Genomic DNA, 11,932 nt, shown 5'->3' with positions numbered 1-11,932 from the left:
GCAACCATGGCCACATTATTCTGTCTAATGGTAGGGTCAGCCCCGTTTGAAGGGTTGCCTCCTCTCATATGTTCCTCCATCCATACCCCAACTGGCAGAGGAGGTCTTGCTTGGAGAATCCTTGAGGCTACTTGTATTTTGGGACTTTTAAGTAGTGGTTCCATTGTCATGGATGCCCTACTAATGGGGAGGCCCATCTTCTGTCCTTCAGGAAATCTATAACATTTTGTTCCGCAGGAAAGCTTTTGTCTCCTGAACTGGTCATTGTTGTTGTTATTTGATATATGGATCAGACCTATATATTAATATTTGTTAGTGTTTCATATGTGGGAGGCTTCAGTTGTTTATTGATTTTATGTGCATTCTTTTGTATAATGTCTTTTATAACCTACTCTGAAAAGTTATCAGTTTAATCAGCAGTGCATTGAAATTTAAAAATAAATAAAAGAACATAGGGCAGCAGTAAAACAAAATGTTATTTTATAGCAATTTTGATATGCTGGAATTAGATTATGTTTTTCCTGAATAAATCTTTCTAATGCTTATTCATTCTTGGTTTGTCTGTAGATTAACAATCCAACACATGTCTACCCATAAATAAATATTACTGCATTCAGTGGTACTTACTTCTAAGTAAGTATGTGTAGGATTGAAACTTAAATGTACGTATTTCTGTAGGATTTTTTTCTTCCTGTGGATTTTTTGAAATGGACAACATCTCAGATAAATCAAATATATACTTCCTTTTTGCTGGTCTGCCACCTATCTTTTCTGCTGAGGCAGATTCAAGGCTATCTCTATAGGCAGAGAAGAGTGAGATAACATAAATGTCACAGCTTGTAGGAAACATGCCTGTACTGTGTATTAATTCTGCAGTTTATAAACCTTGCAATGGTTTCAACTCCTGTCTGGCCATGCCTGCTGTTCTTTGTCCTTGGATGTGTGCTCCGTGTCTCAGGATCCTCTGCTGTGGCTTTGAAATGCATCTATAATTCCTGAAATAAAACTAAAAAAAAAGTCTCCTCTATAAAGCAGCTTTCTTTAATAATCAGGGCAAACAGTTTGATTTAGAATTTCATAACATATAGTTTTCCCTGCAGAGGAGGTCCTAACAGGACTTTTATAAATGACTTATTGTCTGCAAGTAGATTTTCCCGAGAAGAATTGAGATGTCATTTCACCCTTGATAAAAGAAAAATTGTCCTATCTGATTTGAGGTGCAGATAAGCACATCTCTATTTACCACTGGAATACCCTGATTTTGGCAGTTTCTCCCAAACTGACGACAAACTAAGAAGAATTAAGTAATTTTAATTTCTTTCATTTATAAGTTTACCGTCAATGGAGAAGTAGGTCAGCAATAACCTAGAATGTTATTTCATGGATCTCTTGATCTGCTGGAAATCCCAGTGATTACCAGGATACAAAACCACCTGTCGGTATGTATGGAAGTCCCTTCCAATTGAGGTGAGACAGGCCCCCTCCCTGTTGAATATCCAGTGCCTGCTGAAGACTTTTTAATTATTATTTCAGCAGGCATTTAACTGAATTCTGAATTTATAGTTGTAACTCATTTTTACTTCCACAGCATTGAGTTTCTTCTATACTGCTTAGAGACTATTGTAATTAAGTGACATATAAATTGTAGAAATAATTAAAACTAGGGCTGCTTTCACACATGGGGCTGATTGCACTAGTTTACGGAATAAAGTGCAGTGTGAAAGCAGCCTAGATCTTGTTCCTCAAACACTAGCCTTCTTAAAGTGAGGGAACTTGCATAAAAGAAGTTTGCAATATGGTATGCAGACAAAGGAGGGGAAAGTAAAAAATCCCACTTGCTCTTTGATTCTTTGTCAGAGTGTTTTCCAGCATAAATATTTCTTGGTTTGCTTCTAGAAGTTTCAATTGCCACTTTAAAAAAACCTGTTTCCTTCTAAGGAGAGAATGCCAGAGACATAAACTGCAATCCTCTCCATACTTACCTGAAATTAAGCTCTATTGAACACAATGAGTGTTCTAATTAGGGTTGCCATGTTCAATCCCTGAGACTGAGCCTGTATCTTTAGGAGAAGAGAAAGTCAGCCAACTGCAGGTGTTCTTGCAACCCTGTAATGGGAAAAACCACAAGGTGGAATTCTTCCTTCCCCCTGCACAACTTTTAAAGATACAAAAGACCTCTTGGAGGCTGGGCCTTGCAACCAAGACGTCTTCTGTATCTTTCACAGTTGGGCAGGGGGAAGGGAGAATTCCACCTTGTGGTTTTTCCTATTACAGGGTTGCAAGAACACCTGCACTTGGCTGACTTTCTCTTCTCCTAAAGATACAGGATCTGTCTCAGGGATTGAACCTGGCAACCCTAGTTCTAATGTCTGTGTTAAAATGTTGTCACTCAACTGCTAGGGCATTTTTTGTAATCTCCATATATATAGATGAACATGGGAGGACAAGCAAATACAAAAACACTGGAATCCCTCAAGGCTGCTGCTTGTTAGTCAGCTGAAAAATTTAAGTTTTCATCTCCTTTGCTAATTACATGGTAACTGCCACACTTTTTTCCAGGTTCCAGAGGGGTGTGTGTGTGTGTGTGTGTGTGTAACAGCTAATCACTACATTCATAGTACTACCTTTGAGGCTGCATTCAAGATTAATATTGCATTATAGATACTATGAGTTATGAAATTGACAGAAAACAAACACAAGTGATCTTCTCATACGTTGATTTTTCACAATTTTATCCACATACACATCCAAAAATGGACCCTTGGAGCTTGCTAAATTGTGCCCCCTCAGATACTGAAGCCCCTTACTCTGTCAATACCTGAAATTGCCTGGTCAAACCTTAGCCCTGTAGGTGCATTTCTTACCCATTTCTTTGCCATGATGGTCTTGTCATGATGAAGCTGGCTCTGCTAAGGATTTTGCCTGTCCATTTGCACTCAGAATTTCACTGGAAAAAGAGGTCACTTGCCAGCAGGTGATCTCCCCACACCTGCCAAAGGGTGGGCCTCTCATGCCAAAAAAAAAAAAAAATCTGGACTCTTTTTTCTGGTTACGAATAATAGAAAATGATATAAATATCACATGACAATCAGGCATTGCTAATTAATATGTAATTTCCATTAGCTTTCTTTCAAAGTGTTCCATTATGCTGAGGAAAATAGCTACCCATTCAAACATTTTCATTTTGCATGAGGAAAAAGAAGAAAAAGCGGGGGGGGGGAGAGTGCAGAAGCAAAAGACTGACTAACTGAATTGTACAACAATGACGGTAATATTATTCGTCTAGGAGAACTGTATGAAGGTAACAAAGGGGCTTACAAATTGAGTGCATTGCAAAGATGCTTTTATGCCTGAAAAAGAGTGATGTCCTACAGAAAGGGAAAGCAGGAAGAGAAGGCTTTGAGATTTTTGTATAACTACCAAAGATCGTTTCTGTATTTGTTTTTTCTCTGCTGGATTCCACTAACTCACTCTTTACTCCTGCCCTTTAGCACTTTTTAAAAATATGCTGGCGCTTTAGCCTGAGAGGACAATGGAAAAGTGCCCTCAGAAGCCTTCACTTTGTGTACTTGTGTGGGATATTTCTCTCCTGCTTTTTGGCCAATCCTGTATCTGTAGCAACGACTTCATCTTCTTGCTAAACAAGATGAGGGGCAGGGCTGTAGCTCGGTGGGACAGCACGTGCTTTGTAGGCAAATGGTCCCAAGTTCAAACCCTGGTATCTCCATGTCGGAGTGGGAAAGATTCCTCTTTAAAATCCTGGAGAGGCCCTGCCAGTGGAGAGTGGCCCATTAGGGCAAACTTCCCTGTCACTCACACATTCATTGTGCTTTCATTTGAACTTAGAGGGGCTTCTGAAGACAAAGGAAGGAGGGGCAGGTCAGCTTCTCTGAGCTCAGTTTACAATGGAAGGAATTTAGGTAGAGAACAGCACAGGTAAAGGTAGGCAAGTCTAGCTGGCTGGAGGACCCTAACTCTATCTTTCTTCTGGAATACAACCAAAAGAATCCAAACAGGAGCTGATCTTGCCCCATTCCAACACCCATCTCAACGAATGTTTGGTTTCACTCACAAGGTTGATCTTGTCTCGCAGCTTGCAGTATCTGACTTCATCAGAGTGTCTGCGGTCATGTCTTCCATTGGACAATACTCTATCTTGAGTAGTCCTCTGTGGTAGATATTTCTAATGAAACGGTGCTTCATGTCTATGAGCTTGGTTCGTGAACTCACCCCTTCAGACTCCACGAGTCTGATGCATCCTCGGTTGTCTTCATGCATCACAACAGGCCCAGGTATAAAGACACCTAAATCTTTGAACAGTTCAAGTAGCCATGTCAACTGTCTGCTTGCTTCAGAAGCTGACATATACTCTGCTTCTGTGGAAGAGTGAGCTACAGTCTCTTGTTTCTTACTTGCCCAGCTGATCACTGAATCGCCATAGTATATGATGTTTCCATTGGTAGATTTTCAATCTGTAGTGTCTTCAGCCCAATCAGCATCTGCATATCCCACTAGTTTGGGATCTCGGGTAGCCGCTAAGTTTAGTTTCATGGTTGCAGTGCCCTTCAGATATCTCACCACTCTCTTGATTGCTTCCCAGTCCTCCTTGGTTGGCGAGCTGGTATTTCTGCATAGGTATCCTACTGCTGTTGCCACATCTGGCCTGGTAACAGTGCTGATATACAGAAGTTTTCCAGTGGCTTGTCTTGTATCTCTCAACTTTTCCTTTAGCATCTGACTTTTTCTTCCAGCTCTTCCTTGGCTGCCTGCCTCACCTCTCAGCTTCAGCTTTGGGTAAGGCTTCAATCATTTTCCAGGTCTCTGGCTCTGGAAGTTCATTTCTCATGAGGTAAGCAAGTTTGTCTGGTGGTACATCTTTGTTGGTGCATTCAGAGCATCTGGGTGCAGACACTTCGGCTGCCCCTTCTGGCTCTGATGATCTCTGGCATGGACAATTACATAATCCAGGAGATGCCAGTATTTTGACCAAAGGTGCTTCCATGATGTTTTAAATTTATCTTTCTGGCAAAAGAGTGTGTTTGTAATAAGATTATGCTCTGCACATTTAGTCAGAAGTAGAATTCCATTCAGGTTGCTATTGCCAACTCCTTCTTTCCCAATGGTTTCTGGCCATAAATTGAAATCACGCCCAACTCTTGCATTGAAATCGCCAAGGAGGATAATTTTATCCTCCTTAGGTATCTCTGATAAGATGGTGTCCAGCTGGGTATAAAAATTTTCCTTGATCTCTTCATCAGCATCTAATGTTGGTGCATAAGCACTTAGAATAGTTGCCTGTTGGTTTTGTGCGAGTTTTAATCAGAGAGTTGAGAGTCGTTTATTAATGCCAGTAGGAACTTTTGACAAAAGCGTCACAAGATCATTTTTAATAGCAAAGCATGTATTCATCGTTCTTGTTCAGGCAGTCCTTTCCAGAAGAAGGTGTAACCTCCTTTTTCTTCCTTCAATTGTCCCTCTCCTGCTCTTCGAGTTTCTTGGAGTGCTGCTATGTCCAGGAAGCAGAGGGCCTCGCGGGCGCAGAATCTGTACCTGGAAAGGGGCGGAGGGGTGTTGCGGGAGAAGAGGATTGACGCCCCTCCCCGCGACCCTGAGCCAACTGGGAGGGTAGTTCTCGACCAACATCCTTTCTCAAGTCTCACTTAGCAGAAAAAGAAAAACAGCTGCTGGGCTTTTCCAACGAGGACAGCCATGACGTCCGAGCTACAGACAGCAAGGCCCGGGCTCGGCCGGCGGCGCCCTCCGCGAAGAGCAGCGGCAGCAATGGCGGTGGTGGAGACCAAGATCATCTACCATCTGGACAACCAGGAGAAGCCGTACCTGGTGAAGCTGCTCATCCCGGCTGAGCGGGTGACACTGGGCGACTTCAAGGCGCTCCTCAACTGGCCCAACTACAAGTTCTACTTCAAGTCTACGGACGATGATTTCGGGCAAGAATCAGATGGTGTTGGTGAGCAAATCCTTTACAACAGCTGCTCAATGTTTGAGGACTAAAATTCCTGGAGTGGCAGTGCTACATCTTAAGGACAGATTATCTCCAGGCCTGTAAAGAACCTTGTTTTTTAAACAATGTTAATGTTTTGTTGTTTGAATTTCTGTGCACTGTATTCTTTTCTGATGTGTATTTTGTATTTGTGTTTATTTTATTTTATTGTGAGCCGCCTTGAGGGCCTTTGGCCAAAAGGCGGCATAGAAATAGAATGAATGAATGAATGAATGATGCCTCTTCTGGCTCAGATTCCTCATCTTCCTCTGCTGGTGTATTATTGTGATCCCTTCTGTTGTAGAAGAATAGCTCAGTTTCTTTTTCTATTTCACTGTCATCTCTTTGGTGTGTGCCCCTTCTGGTTGGTGTGCACACTTTTCTTCTTCAAAGTGGACAGCTCTGTATACTCCATCTTTGCCAGTTTTGGGATCTATGACTTGGTATCCCTTCTGTGTTGAAGAATATCTGATGAATATTACTTCCTTGGCAGTGTTGTCAAATGTTGACCTCTTTTGTTTCGGGATGCATACAAAGGCCTCGCAGCTGAATACACAAAGGTGAGACATGCTTGGTGTCCAATCAGGCCATAGCTCAAAAGGTGTTTTGTTGGTTGTAGCTGCTGGAAGTTGGTTCTGCAGATAGGTGGCAGTAACCACTGCTTCCCCCCAGTAGTTCTGTGGTAACTGTGCATCTTCCAACAAGGAACAAGTTATCTGTCCAAGAGTCTGGTCCATACTTTCTGTGACTCCATTTTGTTCTGGAGTATAAACAACAGTAGTCTAGTACTCCATGCTTTCCTCAAGTAGAAAATCTTGCATAGCCCTGGACACAAATTCTCTTCCATTGTCAGATCATATAATTTGTGGCTTTCTGCCAAATTTATTGGATACAATTCTAATATAGTCCCTCAATTTTTGAAGTACTTGACTTTTCTCTCTCAGTTGGTAAAAATGTAAATGTACTACCTTCAAGTCGATTCCGACTTATGGCGACCCTATGAATAGGGTTTTCATGAGGCTGAGAGGCAGTGACTGGCCCAAGTTCACCCAGTGAGCTTCATGGCTATGTGGGGATTTGAACCCTGGTCTCCCAGGTCATAGTCCAACACCTTAACCACTATGCCACACTGGCTCTCACCTCTTAGTAGGTACATTGTAGTATACCTCGAGTAATCATCTATGAAAGTAAGCATGTATAAATTTCCACCCTTTAAAATGGGTCCGCAAAGTCTGTGAGAATTAATCATAGAGGTTTTGTAGTTTTCCTTTCACTTTTCTTAGGAAATTTTGGTTTCACACCTTTTGTCTTTATACAACATTCACATTTTCTGTGAATTTACACTGTCCAATTACAATTACACTAGCCAAATTTTCCTTCTCTAGAGCACTGACTCTGGCTAAGCTGGCATGTCCCATTCTTTGATGCCAAACATGTAAACATCCAGAATCACAGGTTTCTTTGGCTGTATTTGCATACATAGTTTCAAAATATTCCAAATGCAAAAGTCCATTTTTCAATTTTGCAGTACAACATATTTCTCCATCTAAAATATGACAAATTTTGTCATATAAACGCAGTTCATCCCCAAGATCCATTATTTTTATGGCTCTTATTAAATTATCTTTAAATGCTGGAACAAATAGGCAATTTTTCAGTTCAAGCTCTCTGGTGCCGTCTGGCATGTTGCAAAGTAGTTCCACCTAGCCTATTCCTTGAGAACAGAAAATGTCTCCTGATGCAGCGATTACATTCTGTGTATGAGGGGTTAAGTTCTTAAACAAATTTTTATCATTTATTAAATGTGCGGTACAACCAATGTCGATTAAAAATCTGGTTTTATAATCATTCTTTCCATCAGATACATGGTAACTGGAATGCTTCACTTTAGTTTGGCTATTTGTTTTTCTTTCAGCTTGCTTCTGTTTAAAATCAACTCTTTCTCCTGTCTCCCTTCCAGGACAATCTCTTTGAAAGCGATTAGGAGATTTGCATATGAAACAATTCTTCCTTTGTTTGTCTGTACCCTGCTGTGGCTCTGGGGCATGACTCATCTCTCTATCTTGCCTTTGGTTGCTGTTTCTGTCCAGGTAAAATTTGCTTTTTCAGACAGAGCTTGTTCTTGTCTCTATTTATAGTCCTGATATTTCAAATATGACATAATCTGATCCATATTCTGATCTGTCTGTTCTGGTATGCAAGCAGTCACTCAATGATGCTCATTTAGAGAGGCCAGCAAAATAAGTTTTTGTAAATCTTCATTCAATGATCTCCCACATCTTTCTAATTCTCAGAACAGACTTGTAGATCTCTCTAGATGTGTATTCAGATTTGTGCTAGACTGGTTCAGCATGTACGGTGACTTATTATAGAGACATATCACATGATTTTTAGATTTTCTCTGACACACTTTGTCAAGCTTTCCCCATATTTCCTTCATATTCCTACAGCCCATGCAAACATTTAGTGCCTCATCTGATAAAGCAGAAATAAGAAGAGACTTCACTTTGGCATGCTCACACTTCCAGGATGCAGTGGCTGCTTCATCTGCTGCTGAGGGTTCAGGATCAGTCAGGACTCCATGCAGATTCTCCCCTTCCAAAAGTGCAGTCATGTGAAGACTCCAAATCACATAATGGTCCTTCTCCAGCCTTGAGATGCTTGTCTTAAGTGTGGAGTCTTCAGCCATGGTTTGCTATCTTTTGTTCTGCTTTTCTTTGTCTAACCTACGTCGCCTAGAGTGGCCATTGGCCAGATAGGCGACACATAAATTAAATTATTATTATTATTATTAACCTAAAGTCTTCTTTTTGATCTCTTTGTAAACCACACACAGTACTTAGCTTTTTTTAGCTTTCAGGCACAACTCGCAATTCAATTTAGTTTACTGGCTCACATAACCCTTTGTTATGGAAATATATATATGCAGAGATCCTCACCGGTCTCAGCTGCATGTGTGCCAGCATGTGTATATACCTAAGTAGCAGGCTCTTACCTTTCATTTAGATCACTGAGATTTAAGACTTGGTAAAATAAGAAAAGCTACTTTATATATAGAAATACATAGTAGATAGGAAAGGCCTTTAGGATGCACACCGTAACATGGTGAGGGGGTTTGAGAGTGCTGAAGAAGCTGAGAGCAATGCCATCAGGAGTCTAGACCTAGAGGCTAGAGTCCTAGCAGGGGCACCCAAGATGGAATGGTCAAAGCTGAGACACCAGACTAAGATGCATCCAAACTCAGAGGAAGGCAATGGTAAACCACCCCTGAATACCTCTTACCATGAAAACCCTATGAACAGAGTATCCAAAATGCAACAAAATGCTCCTTCCAGGAGCCCAGGGTGGCATACAAAGAAAAATACTTGTTTCTTTTTACACAAATTGTTCTCTGTCTCCATATTCAACTCTAAAAAGACACCCCTCGGGTTCACATGATACAAAAGCAAGGACTTCTGATAAAGACAAATGATCTCCTATAGTCTTTGACATATACTAATATTTGTGAGGCTTTTAATATACCATCATTCTGGTGGCACTATTTTTAGATGTGTGTGGAGTGATTTCATCAGGATGAATACAGATAAATGTTGACTGAAAAGAGTGTATTCAGTTTAATGACTTTGAAATGTCAAACAGCGAGCTTCTAGGAAACAAGCAGGTTTTAGCATCAAATATCAAATTCTGAAAACCACCTGGTTTAGATAAGCATGGGAATGCTCATGTGTTTGTTTTTCTGTTGTTTTAATGGTATCTCTACATATGCATAATTGTCAAATGCATCCTACTGTTTATTGTTTTGTTGTGTAAACTAGAGATGATAATTCTCCCAACCTTTGAGGGGCTTGTTAGGTAAAGAAGTTTGTTTTTAAGAACATAAGAAGAGCCTGCTGGATCAGACCAGTGACCCATCTAGTCCAGCATCCCGTTCTCACAGTGGCCAATCAGATGTCCATGGGAAGCCCACAAGCAGGACATGATTGCAAGAGCATTCTCCCTGTGGCTTCTTGTAACTGGTATTCAAAAGTATACTGCCTCTGACTATGGCGGCAGAGCACAGTGATCATAACTAGCAGCTACTGATAGCCATCTCCTCCATGAATTTGTCTAATCTTCTTTTAAAGCCATCCAAGTTGGTGGCCATCACTGGCTCTTGCGAGAGCGAAGTCCACAGTTTAACTATGTACTGCGTGAAGAATTACTTTCTTTTGTCAATCCTGAATCTTTCATGGATGTCCACGAGTTCAAGTGTTATGAGAGTGTGAGAAAAAAATTTCTCTAGTCACTTTCTCCATGCCATGCATAATTTTATACACTTCTATCATGTCACTTCTGACTCACCTTTTCTCTCAACTAAAAAGCCCCAAATGCTGCAACCTTTCCTCATAGGGAAGTCACTCCATCCCCTTGATCATTCTGGTTGCCCTTTTCTGAACCTTTTCCAGCTCTACAATATCCTTTTTGAGGTGAGGCGACCGGAACTGTACACAGTATTCCAAAAGTGTCCACGCCATAGATTTATACACTGGCATAATGATATCAGCAGTTTATTTTCAATACTTTCCTAATGATTCCTAGCATCGAACTTACCTTTTTCACAGCTGCTGCACACTGGGTTGACATCTTCATCAAGCTATCCACTACGATCCCAAGAACTCATTCCTGGTCAGTCACTGCCAGCTCAGACCCTATGAGAGTATAGGTGAAACTGAGATTTTTTGCTCCAGTATGCATAACTTTACACTTGTTTACATTTAATTGCATTTGCCATTTTACTGCCCATTCACTCAGTTTGGAGAGGTCCTTTTGGAGCTCTTTGCAATCCCTTTTTGTTTTAACAACCCTGAACAATTTAGTACAATCAGCAAACTTGGCTACCTCACTGCTCACCCCTTACTCTAGATCGTTTATGAACAACTTAAAAAGCACAGGAGAACTGTCCATTTATTCCTACTCTTTGCTTCCTGCTACTTAACCAATTCCTGATATACAAGAGGACCTCTCCTGATATTCCATGACTGCTAAGCTTACACAGGAGTCTTTGGTGAGATACCTTGTTAAAAGCTTTTTGAAAGTCTTAAGTATACTATGTCCACTGGATCACCTCTAACTATATGCTTTTTGACACTCTCAAAGAATTCTATAAGGTTAGTGAAACTTTCCCTTGCAGAAGCCATGCTGGCTCTGCTTCAGCAGGACTTCTTCTTCTATATGCTTGGTTAATTTGTCTTTAATAATACTTTCTACCAGTTTTCCCAGGACAGACATTAAGCTAACCAGCCTGTAATTTCCAGGATACCCCTGGATTCCTTTTTAAAGATTGATGTTACATTGGCCACTTTCCAGTCCTCAGGTATGGAAGCAGATCTGAAGGACAAGTTACATATTTTTGTTAGAAGATCACCTGAGAACTCTCAAGTGGGTGTCATCCAGACCCGGTTTGTTAGTTTTTATTTTATCTATTAAGCCTAGAACTTCATCTCTCATCACCACAATTTGCCTCAGTTCCTCAGATTCCCTTCTTGCAAAAGTTAGTTCAGGCACAGGGATCTGCCCCATATCCTCCACTGTGAAGACAGATGCAAAGAATTCATTTAGCTTCTCTGCCAGGGCTGGCACGTGGCCAAGGGGTCCCTGCCTAGGGTGGGTGGGTAGTACTCCCTTCCGCAATCTGTGGCAGTGTTGGCTCCTGATCTTGCCACGGATTGCAAGAGGGAGCTCCCAGGCACCCTCCATACTGCAATACAGGCCTGCGACTCCTGCCTGAATGTCCCACCTAACTCTCCCCTGACACAAATGCTGGTTGCGCAAGCCTGCCACCAACCATGATGGCGGCTGAGGCTTCCCTAATGGGCTGATGCCCCTGCCGCCATCTTGGTTGATGGCAGGGATACGCATATGTAGCATGCATGCATGCATGCCATCAACCAA

At 41.4% G+C, this 11,932-nt stretch overlaps 1 long non-coding RNA gene across 1 annotated transcript in view; it reads right to left on the bottom strand.

Moving 5' to 3' along the window:
• Nucleotides 1–545: 545 nt before the first annotated feature.
• The window catches only part of LOC133390039 (uncharacterized), a 21,026-nt gene continuing 9,639 nt past the window's right edge, over nucleotides 546–11,932 (bottom strand). Inside the window, exons 3-4 of the long non-coding RNA XR_009764281.1 lie at nucleotides 10,592–10,689; nucleotides 546–1,006 (exon numbers count right to left, since the gene is read on the bottom strand). This is a non-coding gene — a long non-coding RNA (uncharacterized LOC133390039). The remainder of the gene's footprint in view (nucleotides 1,007–10,591; nucleotides 10,690–11,932) is intronic.

This window comes from Rhineura floridana, chromosome 8 (genome assembly GCF_030035675.1).
Source record: "Rhineura floridana isolate rRhiFlo1 chromosome 8, rRhiFlo1.hap2, whole genome shotgun sequence".
NCBI lineage: Eukaryota > Metazoa > Chordata > Lepidosauria > Squamata > Rhineuridae > Rhineura > Rhineura floridana.
The sequence above is the reverse complement of the archived record's forward strand: the minus strand, read 5'-3'. Positions and strand labels throughout refer to the sequence as shown.